The sequence below is a fragment of the Haemaphysalis longicornis genome, unplaced genomic scaffold (genome assembly GCF_048455015.1).
Source record: "Haemaphysalis longicornis isolate Haplotype H1 unplaced genomic scaffold, Haemaphysalis longicornis Haplotype H1 scaffold_2, whole genome shotgun sequence".
In the NCBI taxonomy this organism is placed as follows: Eukaryota; Metazoa; Arthropoda; class Arachnida; order Ixodida; family Ixodidae; genus Haemaphysalis; species Haemaphysalis longicornis.
The window spans coordinates 29,569,827-29,591,791 of record NW_027526295.1 but is presented as its reverse complement, the minus strand read 5'-3'; the positions used below and the strand labels follow the sequence as shown (position 1 = coordinate 29,591,791).

The 21,965-nt window shown below is 44.5% G+C and overlaps 1 pseudogene; it reads left to right on the top strand.

Moving 5' to 3' along the window:
• The first annotated feature begins 19,969 nt into the window (after positions 1 to 19,969).
• LOC144167886 (uncharacterized) lies at positions 19,970 to 20,966 on the top strand (annotated as a pseudogene).
• Positions 20,967 to 21,965: the final 999 nt, after the last annotated feature.

Genomic DNA, 21,965 nt, shown 5'->3' with positions numbered 1-21,965 from the left:
AGTTTTATACTTTTATATTGTCACGGGACGTGGCGGACAATCCCCGTGGCGCCATAGCCCACCACCAAGGATGGTGACGACGAAGAAGAGCTGGTGGGCCGCGCTGCCAGGCCGCGCTCCGTTTTGGCATTATGTAAATAGTTCTTTAACCATTATGTAAATACATCGCGTCATCGCTACATAGTCCGTGTCATCTGCCGCCACGTAACAATATGGAAAGCTCTAGCGAAAAAATCGAGGCAATGATACTAGCGGTGTGCCGTTCGGGCGTAAAAACTCGGACTAATCTATAAAAAGAACCCAATACCTCCCTGCAAACAGAATGATAGAGGAGAAACCAGAAGTAAACAAACGTTTCGCAATGAATCCGCATTGCCATTTCATTTACCGCAGCGACATTGAAGCATATACTAAACTAGCAAAAAAATTGAAGTACTAAAGCGCGATATTTGTAATTATAAAAGTAAACGTTGTTACGCGTTTTTTAAAAAAATAACGAAGTGATTACCACTGGGTGTCATGCAAAACTTACCATCGATGGGCAGGGCCAGATGGCGGTGCGTTTGGCGCACTCTTTAAATTACTTCTGGCGCAGATCTGAAGAAGACCACTTTGTGGCGACGTGCGGGTCGTGGCCGGATAACAAAACAATCCAATTTATTGTCGGTTTTGCCCTCCAAACCCGTATAAGTAAAACGTATGGTAATTTTAATGGCAGCCTGATTTCTTGAATATCTGAAATAAAAATTACGGCAACCTAATTGATATGAACAGGAACACTTAGGCTTAGCAATCGGTGTTTCCGCAGCGTAAATTACAGGCAAATAGTTTATACGATAACCAGCTCTGCAAAACTAGAAAAATGTAATATGCTTAATGGTGCAATGTCTCTTTTCCACGGTCACCTGGACATCAACATAATAATTTCAGACTCTGAATACGAAGAGCGGTACGAAGAATAACATTTATGCTGCTCAGTTTTACAACATTACATGACTTGGAGGGAAATGTGAAATCAGCTAGGGAAATAAGGGTTGAACCACAGCTCAAGCGACAAAACACGGACGACAGCAAGACGACATACCAAATGCTGCCTTACTACTAGATTTTATTTTCTCTAACGACCCCAAGTATAAGCGAAACGGAAAAAACAAAACCTAAAACAAACACACAAAAAACGGCTTGAATCGACCCCACAACTAACCATTATCCGCACGTGTCCTGTTAAGATAGTCTATCTTCTTCGTAAGTGCAATTGTGGTGACCCTGATTCAATTCTCACCCCGCCGTTTAATCTCAGGGGGCTCGATATTTGTCGAGTAAGCAGCACCACAATAACTTTAAAAATAAAGGGGCTGGCCATCTAGCCACCCACTGCGACACATGCGGCTGCGAGCCGCTGTTTAAAGATTGCCGCGTTATACGCAGAAACTTTTACACCATAACTTGAGAATATACAATGGGCGCTGAGATTGAAGCGCCTGGGTGAGATTTGCCTCACGAAGAAGGAGATAGACCATATTAACAGGACACGTGCCGACAATGGTTAATTGTGAGGTTGGCTCTGTGTTTACTCGTGCCCGTTTTTCTTGCGGCTTATGTTTTTCATTGTTCATTTTTGTTTATATTTGGCGTCATTGGAGAATGTGACATCTAGTTGGAAGTCAGCGCTTTGTGCGTCCTCTTGCTATCGTCCTGTGTCTTGTCCTTTACGCTCGGGTTCAACATGTATCACCAACTCGGCCAAGTAGTCACGTTGCTGGGGCTGCTACAAGTATTTATTGCGAGAATTGTGTTCTGGGCTTATGTTAGCGTAAAAAGTGCCCAATATCTGCTCGCGTCAATATGACTGAATTTCCTAAAACTAAACATCTTGTAGCACTTCAATTATATTTGCACTGTTCAATGTACCAAACCTATGACTGGAAGTAATATGCCTGAATTGAACCGACGTCGCACGCTTGGCGCTCCGCACTTCTATTGCTCCTATTTATCATGTTCTAGATATATTTTATCAGTGGTTCAAAGGAATTGCACATAGCCGCCGGTTAGGCGGCAAGGAGATTCCTAACCCTAGAACACATTCCACAGGTTTCAGGGAGTGTGCGCGAATTAGGTCTTTCTGGAGTGTACTCCACCTACTTCAAAAGTCCCTCCTGCTATATGGGCCACCTAGCCAGCCAGGCATTGGCGTGCTGTAAAGCTGGCCTCCAGAACAAAGTGGAATTCAGTTCGATTACTTCTTGCGGCATGGGGCGACACTTCGGTTGCATCAGAAAAACTCCCGCCGCACTGCCCGATTAGGAAAGTTTCGCAACGTTTAAAAATACTTGCACATGACACACGTGTCTTATGCAAGTCTTGTGCAAGACACACGTGTCTTGTGAATATTGTGCGTGAACGGGCGCACCTGTCGCGCCACATGTATTCTGTATTCAGCATCACCTCACACCATAACGTTCATCACGACCTCAGGCCGGGCCTCTAACTGACGTAATTAAATGCCGTGCGGATCTCAACGACTGCACAAATTGTCTCTGAAGCACAAAATTTGGTGATATTCACAGTTCTGAATACAGGAATGCTCAGTTTATTGTATATACACTTCTTATTTTTCTGTGTGCATTGAACTTTACACAGCATCAGCAATACGTTCATTTGTTGTCATCTCAGTTGCCCTGACCACTCGATGTCTGGTTTGTTTCAGAAATAAAACCGCACAGAAGACTGGGAGATAGTCGCTGTGAACTTTATTTTGAATCATTTTTGTACAGGGTATGTCGGCCGTTCGTGAAAACAAGGTTTCTTTTTTAAGCGTTTAATAAAACTCCTATATGTTCTACCTACTAAAGTAAATAAGAGCCTATTATATGGTGTGAGCATTGTTTCTGTTGAAAGTTATCATTTTAGAACGGATTACTCGTCCCACGAAGAGTCGAAGAGCAAAGCGCTGACGCAATAATGCCATCACGAGAGCACCTCGAGCCGTAGGAGGAGCTCGTCTTTCTTTGTATAGCACCGACTCTCGATGTTGGTTGTCAGAAAATTTTCTTTATTGAAAAATACTCCTTTATTGCTGCCTTCAAACGGTCTACCAAAATTGATTTTATTAGCCTCAGGCTCATAGGGCTTTACGCTAGCATGAATTTCCTCTCGCGTATCGGGGTGAATGATGCTCAGCTTCATCTCATGCGAAAATGGCCATCGAAGAAATTCATCATGTTCACCTTTGTGCAACTGTAATAGAACATGAAGAGTCACATTGCCAGCTGTATTGTTGAACCGAATTCCCCAAGACATTAGGTAGCGCTGTATATAGGCTTTCTCGCCAAACACCGAAGTCCAACCTATTTTGACTGCTTTTGCTTTGTGTGTGGCATACTTTGTTAGAGTCCACAGATTCATTTTGGGATAACTTTGAAGCGCTGATAATACTGAGGATATGGCGGTCATCATTGATTTGCTTTTTCTAATAAAAAAGTCCTTCATCTCACCCACATTGCGATTCAAAGATTCTAAACTTTTTACTGATGCTGCTTCCAACTGCTCCTTCAGTGCTTCGCTGACATTATTGAGGTTGTCGCGAAGTTCGGTGAGTTTTGCTTTGTGGTCATCAGACTCCAATGATAGGTTCCCAAGCTTTGCATTTAATTTGGCCACTTGCTGCTTCACACTTTTTTCAAATAAACTGAACTGCTTGTTTTCAGTTTCTTCCGTTCCCTTTTGTTTCTGTGCTTCCACAAGCACGGAAGACTCTGCACATCGCGATTTGTGATGGGCGGGCGATTGGTCCGTTCCGGAGATCGTAGGGCAGCGTGTCAGTTGGTGTTGGTTGTCGTGAGGAATGGTTTTGAAAAAATCTGAAGCTTGGAGGATGCCATAGCAGCCGCTTGCTTCATTCAAGCAGTATACCTTTGAAGGGAAACAAAACAAAAAGTTAAAAGCCCTAGCTTTTCTTAGTTTTACTTATTTCAATTTTTTACCACAACATCCCTGCCTTGTGTTCGTAGCCAGGCGTGGCAATATCATGATCAAATGTAGCGTAGCTGAAACACACGGGACGGAAAGAATACACAGGGATGAGCGCTCACCTCCAACTGATTCTTCATTCACATGACGGCAAACATATATGCTTAGCCTTAGCAGAAACAATAAAAAGCACTGGTGTTTCAGAACACGCCTGGCGTGAGTTATGAAGGGTTTCTAGACCTTCTGTCGTTGTACCTTACGTCGACATTCATAGAATGAAATGAGAAAGTGTACATTCAAAATGAGGGTTCCTAGACCTTCTGTCGTTGTACCTTACGTCGACATTCGTAGAATAAAATGAGAAAGTGCACATTCAAAAAGAGGGAGTCTTTATCAGGTCGTCCAAAGCACCTTTTTTCAGTGATTTTCTATTGGCGAAGGTGAACAGGGCGGTGCAGAAACAGCTGAGCGAATTTTCCGTCGTAAGGACTTTCCACTATTTACGTGAGTATCTGATTTTTCTGCGCTGTGACCCGCAAATGTTCCACCCTCACGTCGCGCAGGTACTAGAAACTTTCAGACAATACCTCAAGCTGCTTGTTGTTACTTACGAGATGCCGGACGGGGACAACATTCGGTTCTTAGACCTGAGGATTCGCTTCGTTGAGAGCCACACGTGCTGGCGGTATGAGCCTCGCGCGCAGAAGCCAATTCTGCCGTTAACATCAGCTCACAGCAAACTTGGTAAGAGAGCGATTGTGGAGACATGTTTTTCGAACGCTTTCGAACTGCGCCAGTCTCCTGGCTCAGTCGAGCGCCTAGACGCAGCAGGGTACCCTCGCCCAATGCTTGTCTCCGTAGCCGAGACAATGCGAAGGAAACAGAAATGCAGGGGCACTGCCCACGGCATACACGGTCAAGCTACAGTGGAAACAGAAGAGAGAGTGGCTCTGATTCCGTATATGCACTTCGTGTTCCATGACCTAAACAAAATGGCACAACACAACGTATTAATGTAAAAGTCATTTTCAGCGCTCCCGATAAGTTGCCCCAGCTGGCTAGGAGTACCTGTCCCGTAAATCGACGTGGGGTCAAATGCACTGTCAAACACAGAACACTGTTCGTAGAATGTGTTCAAAATGTAGTATATAAAGGCGCGAGGTACGTGGGAGAGGCGGGCAGATGCCTCATTGAGCGCCTCCGCGAGCATGCCAATACTGTGCATAATGGCAATGAAGATTTTTTGGCACACCATGTCAACACGTGTAGGGGTTTCACTCCGCAGTTCCCTGGCACCACAGTAGTCGAGTTAATTAAGGACAAGCAAGCGCGCCTAATCAGTGAGGCAGCTCAGATGGCGCGTGAAAGGAACGACTATGTTAGCAAACCGTAAGTTGCGTTATTTGACCGTAAATTACATTTCCGGCAATGTGATGCCATACGCGACAGGCCACTTGGGATTATCATGTTTGGCGCGTGTTGGGTCTACTTGCTCTTTCTTTGCCAGTGTTCTTTTTTTATTTTATTTTTTGCTGTTTTGGTTTTTGCTCTTTTTATTGTTCCTGCTAAGGATCAGCATATATATTTCCCGTCCCGTCATGTGAATAACAAATCACTTGGAAGTGAGCGCTCATGCGTGTGTATTCTTTCTGTCCCGTGTGTTTCTACGGCGCTACATTTGATCACTAAGAATTACCAACTAGCCCAGTCTACAACTTTGCTCATAACGTATTCTTATTTTGTACACATGTTGTTTTGCTGTAAAAACCTAATGCCAAGGTGACCGTTACGTGACTGCCATTCTGTCAAATTATAAATTTCGGTTTCAAAGTACGAACCCTTCATGAAATGGGTATAGTAATTTACACATACCTAGCAAAAGGAGTACTTAACATACGGCATGCTGCACAGAAACAGAATGTATTCAGAATGTCTACAGAAAAGAATAACTCCGGCACAACCAAACAATGGCAGAACGTTCACACGTGTGCGCTGTCTTGTTTTCTTCTGGCTCTGTCTTCATTGTGGGGATTCGTATCACATACCTTGAAGAAAAGTGACCCTTTCCACATTTCAAGAATCACACTCGCTGCAACGTAATCTACATTGCTTTAAAATGGCTCACCTTTTGCTTCTGATTGTAACTAACCTACCTTTAGGCTGGAAATGTTGTTGGAAATTATATTCTCACAGATTAGAGCTACCTAAAGAGGGGATGTAACGGTTGTGGACAGACCTCCTCCCGCATTTTAACCATGGCAGTTAACAAATCAAGAATAGCTAGTGTACACGCAAAGAACTTGGAAGTAAATTTTTACCTTATTTGGAACGAAGGAGGTTTTAATAGAACAGCACGTCTGCCCTAATTGGACATATTGTTTGGCGGAATACCCACACTGGCCTGATGCTGCTGGATATACTCGGCTGCTTTCAACTCTGTCGACCGAATATTAGATCTGTGCCATCTTTTACTAGCGTTCTGACATGTTAGTGGTCTGGCTAGAGCTGTTTTCGCCTACTAGCTTTCACTAGGCGAAATCCCAAGCACATTGTCAGCACACACAATACCACTACACGGCCCAGCCCTAAATTCGACCATCACGACTTTTTATTTGCGGCTCATGCTCGCATGGCCAACAATGCTATCTCAAAGTATTTTTCTCCAAAAAACTCCATTTACTTTTGTAGCTCCCCCTTTATCTCCAGGGTTTAAAACAAACTTAGGCCTGTCAGAAATCATAAAAAATCACTTGTTTTTCAATTGCCACCATTTTATCGTGTACATCATGTTGAGGCTTCGCACGGCCCTATGCGGCATTTTTAAAACATTTTTTGCTTTTTTTGCCCTCGTTACCCCACACAAAAAATACAGGATGTTGCGCATTTGCAAACAAATATAAAAAATACAAGCGCACTCTCTAAGCGAATCAAGCACTTTTTGTTGAATTTCACTATTTTGGACAATTCGTAGCAAATATGTTTCCACTCAAGAAAGAAGAAATGTGTGAGAAAACATTCGTGAAACCGGGAAAAATCTCTTTTCAGGTCCATATTTACCCCAAAATTTCGCATTGTTGGGCTTGGAGTAAATATTTCAAATACAAGGCATCCACTAGTACGTCATCACAGTTTACTTCACAAAGCTTACTCGGAACAATTTTTTTATTGTAGCTGAGAATATGCTTGAATTTGTACAGCGACACTTCACCCCGTTGTTCCACAGAAGGTCGTCTCTGCACGGCATGCACCGGCCTTCATGAAAAACGCGCGAGCAAGCGGCGTCATGCTCCAAATTACATTTCCCTGAAATTTCATTTCGTGGCGTCGATGCGGAACAAAGGAATAGTTCACGTGTTGCTGGACAAATTACAACAAGGAGCTGGCGGTGGTGCGTATATTCTATTTATTGGCTGGCTGAACATCACACGTGAATTTAAAGCATTACGGTATGTTATGCGTGGTATCTCTTATGTATTCCGAACATTAGGAAGCAAGCAGCAGCACAGTCATCGAGTTCAACTGATTTATTTGCAGGCGATTGTGAGAGTTGTATACACTGATGCTTTGCATGCACGTCTGATGTCTAGCCAGCCATGGAATTTACACGTACTCATAGAATGGTGGCATCACCACTAGGTCGGTGTTCTGCTTTTCCCTCCAATTCGCGAGCTATCCCGGTTTTCCTCATTGACGCCACGAAATAAAAATGCAGGGAAAGGGATTCTTGCAGCACTTAGCCGCTGGCTAGCTCATTTTTTATGAAGGCAGGTGCATGCCCTGGAGAGAGGACGCTCGGGGGACCAACGTGGTGAAATGTCGCTGTACAAATTCACGAATTTTTTTCGCTTGTAAAAGAAACAATTTAAAATAAACGTTCTGAAATATACTGCGATGATTTTTACTAGCGAATTCATTGTATGTGATGTTTTTACTACGAGCACGAAAATGCGCAATTTAGGGGTGAATATGGCTTGGAAAAGAGGTTTTTACAACTTTCACAAACGTTTCCTCGCATATGTCTCCTTCTTAAGGGTCAACATATTTTTTACAAATCGCCCGAAAGGTTAAATTCAGAACAAAATGCTTCATTGGCCAAGAGGGTGCGCTTTGATTTTATAAACTCGTTTGAAATCGGGCTACATCGTGTTTTTTTTAATGGCCGAACGAGAGCAACAAAAAGCGAAAATCCTTAAAAAATGCAGCATAGGGCAGTTCAGGGTCTCAACATGATGTCAACCAAAAACCCCGGCGATTGAATAGGTAAGTTTTATGTGAATTTTATGACAGATTTATGTGTGCGTTACACCCGGGAGTTAAAAGGGCGTCTAGAAAAAGAAATGTTTTCTCGGACAAAATACTTTGAGGGACCATTGTGGGACATGATATGTTGAGCTACAATATTTACTGAAAAGATGCACGATTGTCGACTTTACGGCTGGGACGTTTAGCATGGAATAACTCACATGTAAGAAAACCTTAACCTATTTACAAGGTGCCTCCGCACTTCACACCTTCTATTGCCAGTTGCAGAAGCTTGAGCTCTCTCGTTATCCGCGAACTCATTTACACACGAAAGTTCTAGAAAGGTGCCGTTTGGCGGGAAGGTGGATATTCTGAAAGGTTTAAGTCTGCGGTGGAAGAACAGGCGGACAAAGCACCCACGTTGCACACAAAACGTACTATGCTTTTCAACGTGCTTTGATTCTTGTTTTGTGTACGACTTCTAAACCATTTCCTAAGACTATACAGGCTTACCAGACCTTCATGTCCTTCCGCATTTTTTTTTCAAATAAACGTTTATATCTACCTGTCCTCTTTTATATTTGCTCTTCGGTCTCTACAAAATCCTGCTGTGCCTGCTAACTTAATGTGCAATTCTCGGTCTGATATATTCAAAAGCTTTATTGTCAGGAGAAGAAAACGAACCAGTGCTTGGTGTAATTTAAAGTGAGAAGAAAAAGGAGCAAAACTTGCTTTTGTACAAGAAATTCCAGGCAGTCCAGGAGATCCTGGTTCCACCTGCAATGGGAGATAAAGAAACATGGATGTTTTAAAGTTTTCAAGGTATAGCGTACTACAATAAATGTTCAGCGACACATGATAGCTAAACAACAGTTTATCCACAAGATATAATTTGGTTTTGTCAAACGGGTGTAGGCAGAGCCTTTTCATTCACAGTAGCGTGTGGACCTTAACTTTATGGAATGTTTTGTCACCCGGAAATACAGCGGTAGAAATCAAGGGCGCGTGTTTGGTTGGGAAAATTCACTCCACCTTCTTAATGCATTATAAAAAATTATTACTGTAGGCACGAACGACGTTCACAGACATGTTAATTGTTGTTGCCAAAGCATTTTTGAGAATTTTGGTACCAGAATAGACGACCGGAAACTGAAGAGATCGAATTTTTTGCGGGTTCTGCCAATATTAGCAGATATTGCAAAACTATGTTTAGAACCGGCCTGGGGACGTTTTAACTACGAAGGTGATAATTATCATATTAAGATACTATTATTAATATTATTAATATTATTAAGGTCAATTTTCCGTCCATAAGTGACAACAGACATTGCGAAAAAAGGCTGAACAAAGTCTTGACCAGTTTCCTACTCCTCACCATAGGTCGCCTACTCACTCGTGAGTACACTCATTCGTACTCATTTGTACTCCTACTCCCGGGTGAGTAAGATGGTGAGTGAGTACACCGCCAGATTTAAAAAGTCAGTACGATGACGAGTAAATACAGACGTAAGTAGAGTACTCTTTAGTATAGTACCCATTAGTACATGACCCGTAAGTATCAATGAGTACACAGTACTCATGACTACACAGTACTCATGAGTACTGCATTTGCCACTGCTTCGCAATCGTGAGCACAGTAGCGCAAACACGTTAGTCCGGACGCACGTGTACGAGTCGCATGCAGTTAGCTGTGACGCTGGGCCACTTAACTATCAAGTATGGTAAAAGCAAACTACGAAAACTTCACCCTTCTCCTTTCTCCATGCCTGTTTGGCTGTGCTAGCGTTTTGCGGCCGTCGCTAGCTAAGGGTTTTCGCAGTGAATAGGGAAAAGCGACGGTGTGAGAAACGGGGAGCAACGCTGCGGCAGCTGGTGTGCCCAGCTGCCGCAGCGACACGTGTTTATTGCCGCCGTTATTTTCGTTTACAAACACGCGGCCTAAGACAATGTGGGTATCTTGTTCAATGTTGTCGTAGCGGAAGGGCGGTAGAGGTTGCTAACGATGAGAGTATTACGCCCGCTAACGTCGCTCTTTCTCGGTATACAGTAGCTTCCGTAGGCGCACGACGAACTGTGGAGCCGACCATTTACACAGTCGCGATTAACTTACATTAGTCGCATCAAATCGGCTGGGTGATTTGTTCCACCGAAATTGTTTGCGCCATTCCGCTGTGCGCATTCAAGCGATAATTTTGTTGATGTACGTGCGGCCTTGAGGCTTTATTGTGCTCCCGTTTTGAACCATTTTCCTTTGATTGGTTTGGACTATGGTCTCGTGCAGTGGCATTTACAAGTGAATGCCATTTACAAGAAGTAATGTAGGTAAAACTGAATATGTTGTTTTTAAGAGCAGAAGCAAACCACACAATTATCATGTTAGCACTAAATTTCAGAACAATGCGATTGAGCAACTGTGTGCATAGAAGCTTTTTGGTGTCCTCTTTAATGAAAACCTAAGTTGGACACCTAATGTGAGCAAAATCCGCGCAAGCATATTAAGATCAGTTGCACTTTAGCCCAGAATAAGAAATTTAGTGCCAAACTTGCTGAAAGTACAACTGTACTACTCTTTATTTCAGTCCAATCTCCATTACCGTTATTATTATGAGGTGCTACAACAAGTACAATGTAGAAAGGCTAGTGGTTTTTAAAAGCGGCTGTATGCTGCATAGAAAACCTCTAACGAATGGATGACACAGCACATTTTTCTACAAACATAACCTACTTACAGTTAGTCAGCTTTTTTACCCTAAACTTGCCAAAGCATATACGAAAGAAAGCTATATTGAGTCAGGCTACATGTTTTGAATCAATAATTGCAGAAAACATCCAATATGATTGAAGAAACAGCGCTTTTAGAACACCAGCTTTTCGAGCAAACTATGGAACACAGACACCAGACTACTTATTACCAGTTTTTCTAAATACACAACCTTGTATAATCGATTGGATTAAAATTGCCGTTTTAATTACAAATGCACCAATAACGTTAACATGTACGTGTTATCATTCGCTGAAAATTAATTTTATAAAGCGGTCCGTGCACCGTCTTCCGGTAACAAATATATAGTTCACTTATGTGCTCTTGTAAATATTTTTTGTTGTAATAAATGCGTGTGCGTGTTGTTAAACTTATATGCCTTATGTATAAAACATTAGCAGAAATGTAATAATTATCTTCTAAACGTTATGTAAAACACATCTTCATGTGTCACTGTTTTACTGCCTCGTTATTCGCCGCTATTTATTGCATAATAAATTGCTCGCTTGCTTCCTAACGCTTTAATTGTCGTGCTTGTGTTACTTTTCTTGCCAGTGAACTGGTAATTTTGCTGCTTATTGCTCCTGTGGAGTGTTCTTTGGGTGTCAGGGCACTAGTCAGGCCTTCTCATCCTAGACAATGTATGTCTGAACAAAATTAAATATATATAAATATATATATATATATATATATATATATATATATATATATATATATATATATATATATATAGCGCCAGTGTGCAGGCTCGATGGTGGAATTTTACGCTATAATGAAAATAAAGCATCCCAATACACCTAAGCACGCTTGTGGGTTGGGGATTGGACAGCATAGTGCGAGCTGAGTGCGTGCGACGCATAGTGGTGGTGGTAGTAAAACATTTATTCAAGTAAAAGAGGTTGGCGCTTGAAAGCGGGAGAAGCCCTCAGTGCAGGGCCCCCACGGCGGCTGTTGTCCTGCGTGCCCGGTCCACCAACTGTCGCTGGTCCTCAGGGACTGAACGTCACAGCGCGGCCTCCCACTCATCGAGGGTGGGTTTGCGAGTAATGGGGCTTCTGTTGGGTTTTGGGAATCCCACGTGGTGTGGTACAGTGTTGGATGTTCGCTGCAGTGTGGGCATGTTGGTGGATATATTGTGGGGTGTAAGGTGCCCAGGAAGCTAAGGGGGGTATGTGTTTTTCTGTAGTTGCCACCAGGCTATAGCCTCCTCTCGGGTGGGCTTCTGGTGCGGTGGTGTTGCAGAAGTGCATAGTACTGCTGCTGGATAGGCTCTGGGTCACGAAGCGACTCCTGCGGTGCCCGGAGGGTGCATGTTAGGGCTGTAGCTTGTGCTCGTTCGTTTCCGTCGACCCCTGCGTGACCTGGCGTTCTTATTAATACAGTTGGGTTTAGGGTGTCCTTGTGCTTTTTTAGTAGTCGGAGGGCGCATATAGGGTTCCGCCCGTTCCGTAGTTTTTGCATGCCTGCTGGCAGTATGTAATTATATGAAGTGGTTTATTCGAAGTTGGAGATGTGATCGCCAGTGCGATGGCCGTTTCTTCTGCTTCAACGATGTTTTTTTGGCTTTTACGGTCGGAATGGGAACGACATCGCCCGAGCCGTCAATGACACTTACTGCTGTGGCTTGATGGCACCCGTAGGGCGCCACGTCCGTGAATCGCATATGCGGGTGGTCAGAGTACTTCCCTTCTAAGAATTCGAGCAGAGCTTGTCTGCGCTGTACGTAACGCTCAGGGTGCATGTTTGGCGGGAGCGGAGCAACCCTAATAAGCTTGCGGATGTCCTGTGCCACAGTTTTCGGTCGAGGGTGACTGTCATCCGCTATCTGGTAGCTTAACTGCCTCAGCACCATGCGACCGGCCGACGTTTGCCTGAGCCGGTGTAGTACGCTGAGAAAGTGGGCATGAATGATCTCCCGCACCTTATTGTGCACCCCGGGCGCTTCCAGCTTGCTAGTAGCAATGTGAAGAGGGGGGTCTAGCGCTAGCTTGTACGCCTTCAGCACGACCCGGGCATACACGGGTATCTGCCGGCAGCAGGATTAAACATGTGTATGCTGAGTCAGTGATCGGGGAACTAGAGACCATACTCGCATAAACTGCACAGAGATGCCAACGCCTCGGGGCGACTGGGATACGGTGTTGGCGGAGGTTTTCCGATTTACATGAATGGCAGCCTAAACTTCAGGGCCATAAGGTTGAGGAAAGGCGGCTGCAATGATGATGGAGCTAAAAAAAGAAAGATGGGTACGCAGGCAGGATAATCATACGGATGAGAATTAAGAACATTGGGAGGCAGGAAAAGTGGGAGGGAGAGATGGGAGTTTAATACAGGAGTGAGGGGTAGAATAAGGAGGCAAATCTATGAGGTTAGTTAGGAGTAGAGGAACTGATTGGAATAAAACAGGTAAGTTGGTTCCTGACAACCGACGCACCGACCCAAAGGGAAAGCCACTAGTCATCACCATCATTATCAGCAGAAGGGAAAATAGGTTGGGGTCACTAGTTGCTCTGGGGGCTAGCCTGCGTTTGGCGACTTAAGCGTGGTTGTCCGTAAAGTCCTTGGGCCACTTGGCTGTAGGAAGGAGGGCCGACCGGGGTGGCTTTGGCTTGTGTTGTGGTGGAAGTGGAGTACTGGTAGTGGTCGAGTACAGTTGTCCACTTCGGTGTCTCCCCATGGGGTGAAACGTCATCCAGGTGGTGTTGTGTGATGGAATGTGTGCTAGCCTTCTGTCGGTTATAGAAGCAATTGTGACAACCAGCCGCTCCGGTGAGGTGGGCCGCCCCGCATAAGATACAGGACGGGCGACAGAGATTGTTAGGTTGAGGAGATGTGGTGGTGCAGGTGGTGCAGCAGTAGGTGGGGGCTGGGTGCTGGCAGGTATCCTGTGGTGCCCAGGTCAATAGTTCAGCGGAAACAGACATCCCACCAGTAACGACAGAAGAAGGAAGGCTTTGAAAGAAATAAAAGGGGGCAAATCTTCTAAAGAAGATCAGATAACAGTAGATGTCGTAAAGGATTGCGGGCAAATTGTACTAGTAAATTTGGCAAACCTGTACACGCAGTGCCTAATTACCGCGAGTCTACCGGAATCATGGTAGAACGCGAACATCATCCTAATCCATAAGAAAGGTGAATGAATTAGGTCAACCTAAAAGAACAAGAGGGTTTTGTAAAGGCTATTCAACTATTGACCATATTCAAACGATCAATAAGGTGATAGAGAAGTCCGCGGTGTATACTTAAACCCTATATATAGCCTTCATAAATTATGAGAAAGCATTTGATTCGGTCGAAACATCAGCACTCATTCAGGCATTACAGAACCAGGGTTTAGACAAGCATTATGTAAAAATACTAGGGGATAATTACAGTGGCTCTACAGCCACCATCATCCTCCATAAGGAGAGCAGTAAAATACCTATAAGAAAGGGCGTCAGACAAGGAGACACAATCTTTCTAATGTTATTCATAGCATGTTTACAAGAAGAATCCCGAACACTAGATTGGGAACAGGTGGGAGCAAGGGTTAATGATGAATACCTCAATAACCTCTGATTTTCTCATGACGTTGCCTTGCTAAATACCTCTCGGGACAAATTCCAAAGCATATTTATCACAATGGACAAACAGAGTTACCCATGGGTTGGAACATAATAGCAAAAAACTAAAGCAATGATCAATAATCTCGGGACAGCACAGCGATTTGAGACAGTAACCTCAGATTTGCTGACGACATTGCCTTGCTAAGTAACTCGGGGGACAAATTGCAAAGCATGCTTTCCGCACTGGGCGAACAGAGTAGAACCGTGGGCCTGAAAATAATATGCAGAAAACTAAAGTAATGATCAATAACCTCGGGACAGCACAGCAGTTTGAGATAGGTGGCGAGGCAGTGGAAGTGGTAAGCGAATATATCTACTTAGGCCAAGTTGTGACCCCATGTCCCAACTATGAGGCAGAGATAATTACAAGGATAAGAATGGGTTGGAGTGCATTCGGCACGCATTCTCAGGTAATGAACACCAGCCTACCATTGTCCCTCAAGTAGAACGTGTATGGCAGCTGCATCTTACCGGTATTCATGTACGGGGCAGAAGCTTGGAGGCTCACTAAGAGGGTTCAACTTAAATTGAGGACCACTCAGCGAGCGATGGAACGGAGGATAATAGGTGTAAAATTAAGGGACAAAAAGAGAGCGGAGTGGATCAGTAAACAAACGCGTGTTAAGGACATATTAGTTGAAATTAAGACGAAAAAAATGGACGTGGGCAGGGCATGTATTCGCAGGCAAGAAACCGTTGGTCATTAATGGTAACAGCGTGGATCCCTAGGCACGGCAAGCGTGGAAGAGGGCGGCAGAAACTTAAATGGGCAGATGAGATCAGGACGTTTGCGAGGATAAATTGGTCGCAGCTAGCACAGCACCAGGGTAATTGGAGAATAATGGGGGAGGCCTTTGCCTTGCAGTGGGAGTAGATAGGCTGGTGATGATGATGATGATGGTGATGATTATGATGATGATAAAAGAACGAAAATTGTTCGGTAATGGCTTTTCAAAAACAAACCATATTCACACGATCAATCGGGTGATGGAGAAGTGCGCGGAGTATACTGTACCGTTATTATAGCCTTTATAGACTATGAGAAAGCATTTGACTCGGGAGAAACCTCAGCAGTCATTCAGGCATTACGAAATGAGGCTGTAGTCGAGCATTAGGTAAGAATAATAGAGGATATTTACAGTGCCTCCAAAGCTACGATCATCCTCCTTAAGGAGAGCACTAAAATACCTATAAGTCAGGGATTTGACAAGGAGAAACAATCTCTCCAATGTTATTGACAGCAAGGTTACAAGAGGTATTCAGAACATCCATCGGATTGGGGACTGGTGGGAGTAGGGGTTCACAGAGAATACCTCAGTAAACATAGATTTGCTGATGACGTTGCTTTTATAAGTACCTTGGGGGGGGGCGATTTGCAAAGCATGCTTACCGCACTGAACAAAGAGAGTGGAACTATTTGGCTGAAAACTAACATGGGGAAAACTAAACTAATGATCAATAACCTCGGGACAGCACCGACGTTTGAGAAAGGTGGCGAGCCAGTGGAATTGGTAAGCAAATATATCTACTAATGCCAAGTTGTTACCCCGGATCCCACCCATGAGACCGAGGTAATTAGAACAATAAGAATAGGGTAGAGTGCATACGGCCGACATTCCCAGATAATAAATGGCAGCCTACCGTTGTCCCTGAAGAAGAAAGTGTTTCACAGCTGCTTCTTACAGTACTCACCTACAGGGTAGAAACTTGGAGGCTCACTAAAAGGGTTTGTTTAAATTGAGGACGACTCAGCGAGCAATGGAACCCCAGAATATAATTGTAACATTAAGGGACAAGAAGAGAGCGGAGTGTATCAGGGAACAAACGCGTGCTATGGACATATTAGTAGAAATTAAGAAGAAATTGACGTGGGCAGGGCATGTAATACGAAGGCAAGATAACCGTTGATCATTATTGGTAACATAGTGAGTCTCTACAGAAGGCAAGTGTAGCAGGGGGCGGAAGAAAGTTAGGCAGATCTGATCAAGGAGTTTGGCGAGGATAAATTAGTCACAGATAACACATGACCGGGATAATTTTAGAATAATGGGAGAGGCATTTTCCCTGCAGTGGGCGTAGATAGGCTGGTGGTGGTGGTTATGAAGATGATGATGATGATTAATAGCTCTCATGTGTTACAGGCAGCATTAACCGACTCCTACCTCCATACTGTGGATGAGAGCTTCCAAGGTCAGCTAAAGAGGCTAGATGCGGCAGGTTACCCAAGAGCACTGCCCTGGAGTTGTGGCAACATGTTTGCCAGGCATGCAAGTCTTGTGGGGACCCCAATAAGGACAAAAAAGAGGAAAGGAAATAATCTAGACGTGATTCCCTGTGTGCACTGTGCGTCGCACGCGTTAAAAAAGGTTGCCAGTGGGCATTGTGTCACGGTGGTTTTTTAAGCTCAGCTTTAACTGGGGAAAATGTGCGCTACCGTACAAAGAAAGGCTTCGTTGACAGGAGTGGTAGCAAAGTTAGCGTGTGGCACGAAACATGAGCACAGATATGTGGACTGGAAAACTGACGTCGCATACCGAGTCACTCGGTCGTGTGGTGTGTTTGATGGATAGAGGAGACTGGCAGGTGTGCAAATCTTAGATTGCGAGAGCAAGCACTCTCCTTCGACAAACGTGTTCGATCGCATTTGCTCTCCCACTGTAACACAGTGTGGCAGCCACCCGGTGTTTGAGGGAACTGATATTCTTACCAGCACCCGAAGTAGTTACGCCGAGAGGCAGTAGAAGTCTATCGTATTAGTAAAATGGGCGGGAAGTGTGTTGAGCCACCCCTGCGTGGTGCTTACTAAGAAAGAGGTTCAGTTCATGGATAACGACAAATGAGTCATTTTTTACTTTTTTCTTACTGCCCATTTTTTTGTACTTTTAAAGCAAAGCTTTCTACCTCTACGAACCAACGACCCCTTCGGGGCGTGTCCGACAAGGAACTTCAAGCGCAGATGGGGACGAGGAGGACGGTTATCACTCCCGGAGCACAGTGTAGATGGCGCGGCGATAGGGCGCTATTACCCAGCGTTCCCCGAGCGCAGCGGCATGTTAGAACCTGCGGGCACATTGGATGTACGACTTGTTGTCTGATTTAGCGACGGTTGTTTTTGTCCTGTTCTGGCGTGCTTCGCGTCTATTGCGCGCTTCCTTCGCACGGCTTCATTAACTTCGTCGACAGCAGCCCCCGGGTAAACTGAACCCGATGGAATTATGCGATCCTACGGTGAACATACCTTAGGGATTGGTTTGAATGGTGGGAAAACAAAATATAGAGACCCCATGGAGACATCGTGCCGCTGGAGAAACGCTACGTTTTGCGGACTGCTTTACACGAATGGGACTTCTTTTTCTAATTTGGTGAATACCAATTTGGGTCTGCTTCAACAAGTATTATAAAAAGGCGAAAGAAGCAACTGGTTCTGATCAATAGCGATTACAAACGTTCTCACAGCTTTCTCGCAATTCTTAAACTTACTAAACTACTTTAAATCGGTACAAGTGGTAATCACTAGGTTCACATGAATTGTTTCGCGGTCTCCGCTTGTGTCGCGCTGTGGTATAGCCCCACGCTAGCACATCAGGAATGCTTAGGTTCCGCTGTCTCACCCTTCGGAAGACGGTCCTCTTCGTTTTCTCTCACTTCCTACTCACGGCCCGGCTACAGCAGCGTCGTCGTCTGCCGTTCTATCACGGCTGTGACCTACGGTTCTGCGTTCGGGACACCACCTCGGGAAATTCTAGGTAACAACGGTAACAATATCTGGTTTCGCTCTTTGTACGGCCACGTGTGGGAATTCAAATGACGTCGCATGGGAAATTGTTGTGGGTGTCATTTAAAGCTTTTCTTTCCAACCCCATTCAGAGGGTAGATCTTATGTTTCTTTCTGTTTTCGCATAAAGCTTTGACACTTGCGGCGTTGCTTGCCGTCGGTGTAAATGTGTGGGGCGGGTTTTCGATAAATTTTAAAGAACCAGCGCTTGTCCTGCCGTTATCCTTCTGTCTGTCTCGTCCTTCGCGCTGTGATTAGTAATGAACGCATACCAACTCGCCCAGCTTGCAACTGTCCTACAATAAAATTTCAGTGATTCTAGGGTTAAACTCGCCGGAGCAACGCAGGTGATGAGGCGCGCCGTAGTGGCAATCTCAGGATTAATTTTGACCACCTGGGGATCTTTAACGTGCGCCGAAATCTCGAACAGACGGGCATTTTTGCTTTTCGCCTCCATCAAAACAGCGGCCTTCGCGGCTGGGAATTGAACCCGCGTCGTTGTGCTCAGCAGCGCAATGCTTTAGACACTGAGCCACCGAAGAGGGTTACACTGGAATTTGTAGAACCAGTTAAGGCTGACTTACTCTTCCACCAGGCGCCCCAGGCTCACCAGGCTGACCAGGCTGACCAGCCTCACCAGCAGCACCGGGGTCTCCTTTGTATCCCTGCTAAAATATATGTAGCCAAATTTATTGACTACTGCCATGAATTAATGTTTAGAAATAAGATTAGTACAGCAGAGTCCTCAGTTATTTCTGCAGGACGTGTACACAGCACTTCCCCCCAGTTTAAAGAAGTGGGCACATCAATATATGGCCCAGCCATAAAAGGTTGTGCAGCTTTGGAGGTTATGCGCCCCTGGTTATTGGTTTTGTCGCTTTGAAATAAGACCTCCCGACACAGGGATAACGCATGATGATGATGACTTAGGGTTTTATGGCGCAAGGCCGACAAGGGCAAAGAGTGCCTTGACAATGCTGCGATTCTATGAGGAGATATTAAAATGGGATATCTAAAAAATTACTACAATAAAATAAACTATGGCGGCTGGTTGATAGCGCCGTAATTAATAATAAGAAATGTTGGCACGCAAGCCTTTAAAAACCCCACGATACCGCAATTGGTGTGTGACGGCAATGAGGCGAAGTTAGACCATGGGGAGTAATATATGTACTTTACCAAGTCAGCAACGGGAAGGTAATTAAGAACTTTTCTGTAAGAAAACACGAGAGTATCTAATAAAAATACTGAAAGGTGCAAGGGTACGTGATCAGTGTACATTCCATGAAAGTGACGTTTTCTCTCTACGTTGCACATCTCGCATTCAATAAGCATATGAAGAACTGAGAGCGGCCCCCCACACCGATGACAGTGTGGCTTGTTTGCGACCGCTAAAAGGTATGAGTGTGTGATGTGTGCGGCCAATTCTTAATCTCCATAATGCTGCCTCTACCCTTGCCAGACCTTTTGTCCCCCAAGAGGGACATCGGTTCACAGGCGGCGAAACCTACAATGGCTGTTGCAGCGGAGACAACCAATGTCCCTCTAGAAGGACAATGTCTGTGGCGCCATCTACGTGGAGCTCGGCGAAATTTCTCTTTCCTGCTCGGAGAAAACATGGCGGCAGTCAGCGCCAGCATGATTTATGCGAGACGGTGATGTAAGTCGCTTTATTGTTGTTCATACCGCTTTTCATTTGAAACAATTTCAAAGAAGTGTTAATGTTTAATGCCTGGAGAATACAATGATAGCGTTTCGAGAAAAACATTGATTTTATTGTGACATTCACAGCTTATTAGGTGTAGTGTTTTCGCACAGAGACATTGGGTTCGTGTGCGTGTTTATTTTGAAGTCAGATGGCCGACTAGCACATTCTGTTTTCATGAAAACAGAATGTTTTCAATAAAACAGTGGGGATTGAAGTCTAACTTCCCTTTGCTTTGTAATTTTAGGCCTATCCACAAAGAAGGCAGCCGAAGTATTGAAATCAATTTGTGACCTGAAAGGTCCGATATTTCGGACTCCGACAATGAAGACGACGTCGAGGACGTGAATGCCACGTATGTTTCCGACACTGAGGAGTATGCTTGTTCATCTGCTGAGAGTGACGACGGTGACTCCAGCGGCACAGACATTTCGCAAAGGCGTCCTATGTGGAAGACAGCAAATTCTTCACCAGCAAACATTCTGGCTGTTCTCGAGACGGGGTGTGTTTTTTGGAAACTATATTGGAGTTCTCACATGACGACTACTAGAAGCAGCACGTAGATGACAACATGCTCGAAAAAATGGCCGAGAAAACAAACCGGAGAATTCTGAGAGAGCGTGGAATCATATCTAAAATCACTGGTCAGGAAGTTAAACATTTTATAGGTTGTTCCATGCTGATGGGAGTGATTGGCTATCAAAGAATACGATTTTTTCGGAAGAAGGGCCTGGCTGGTCGCACAGTAACCGACACCATGCCACTGGATCGTTTTTTTTAATGCGATCTAACCTGTGCTGCCAACTTGGCGATGACGCCAGTGATGACGACAAGAAGAGCGAGAAAATTTGGAAGGTTGTGCCTTTCCTTGAGGCGGCCGAAAGGGCTGCTTGGCTTCGAAAGGCTTAACTGCTTTTGTGTGGATGAACAAGTTCCCATTTTCAGGAGGGTGCCCTATAAAGCAGTATATCGCTAACCAAGGGCGCCCGCAGAACGTTTTGTAAGAGGGGCATTCATTAGCTTGGGGGTTGGGGGGCTGTACGGTTGGATAGCACCAAAAGGCGCTATTTGTGGTTTAAACTACACATATCAATTAAAAATTACAAACAGCGAGTTAGAAGCAGACTTGGAGAATATACATTGGATTTTATTACCGACTAAAGAAATGGAGTTAGTAAAGAAACTGCGAAAAGTTACTGTCACGGAAGAATGGTTAGTCTCGCCGCGTGAGGGTTGTCGACTCACACAAACTGATCACCAGCACTCAGCACAAAACGTTCACATACATATAACTGCACTCCGTCAATCTTCCTTGAATAGCCGCTGCAGACACCTGGGGTTTTTCTGGGCAAACTGTGAGTTGACATGTGTGATGAAGTCTGTTGAAATGGCTCACACAACAAAGATACTACTGGCTTCCCTGACTTTCAATGCAGTAATGCGTACAAGCGTTTTGAGGGGCTGAATTCTAGGTTTTCTTTCGGGGCTTTGGTGCTACCGACATTTCGCTATTTGGAAGGAAAGGGTGTACAAGTAGATGTGACGGCACGGGAGGATGTTACACTCTCCCTGCTAAGTGTAGCGGTGACGGTGTTTTGCTAGATATAGCTGCTAATTTATTCCAAAACTGATGTTATTGCGTTAAGACTGCATAAATCTAGAGTTTAGAAGAAAAAAACGTCAAACCATTCAGAATTGTTTGCTATCTTCAATAGCCAGCACAGGCAGTCTGTTTCACTACCGTGACATGACTGGCAATGTTTGTCAGTGTTTAACGCTTAATGTTGACCCCAGTGCGGAAGGGCATTTCATACGGATACGCAGGACCTGAGTGTGCTTATCACAGCGTGAAATGTTGGGCTAGTTGGTTCAGTTACAAAATTTGAAGAAACTTTGCTCTAAAGAACG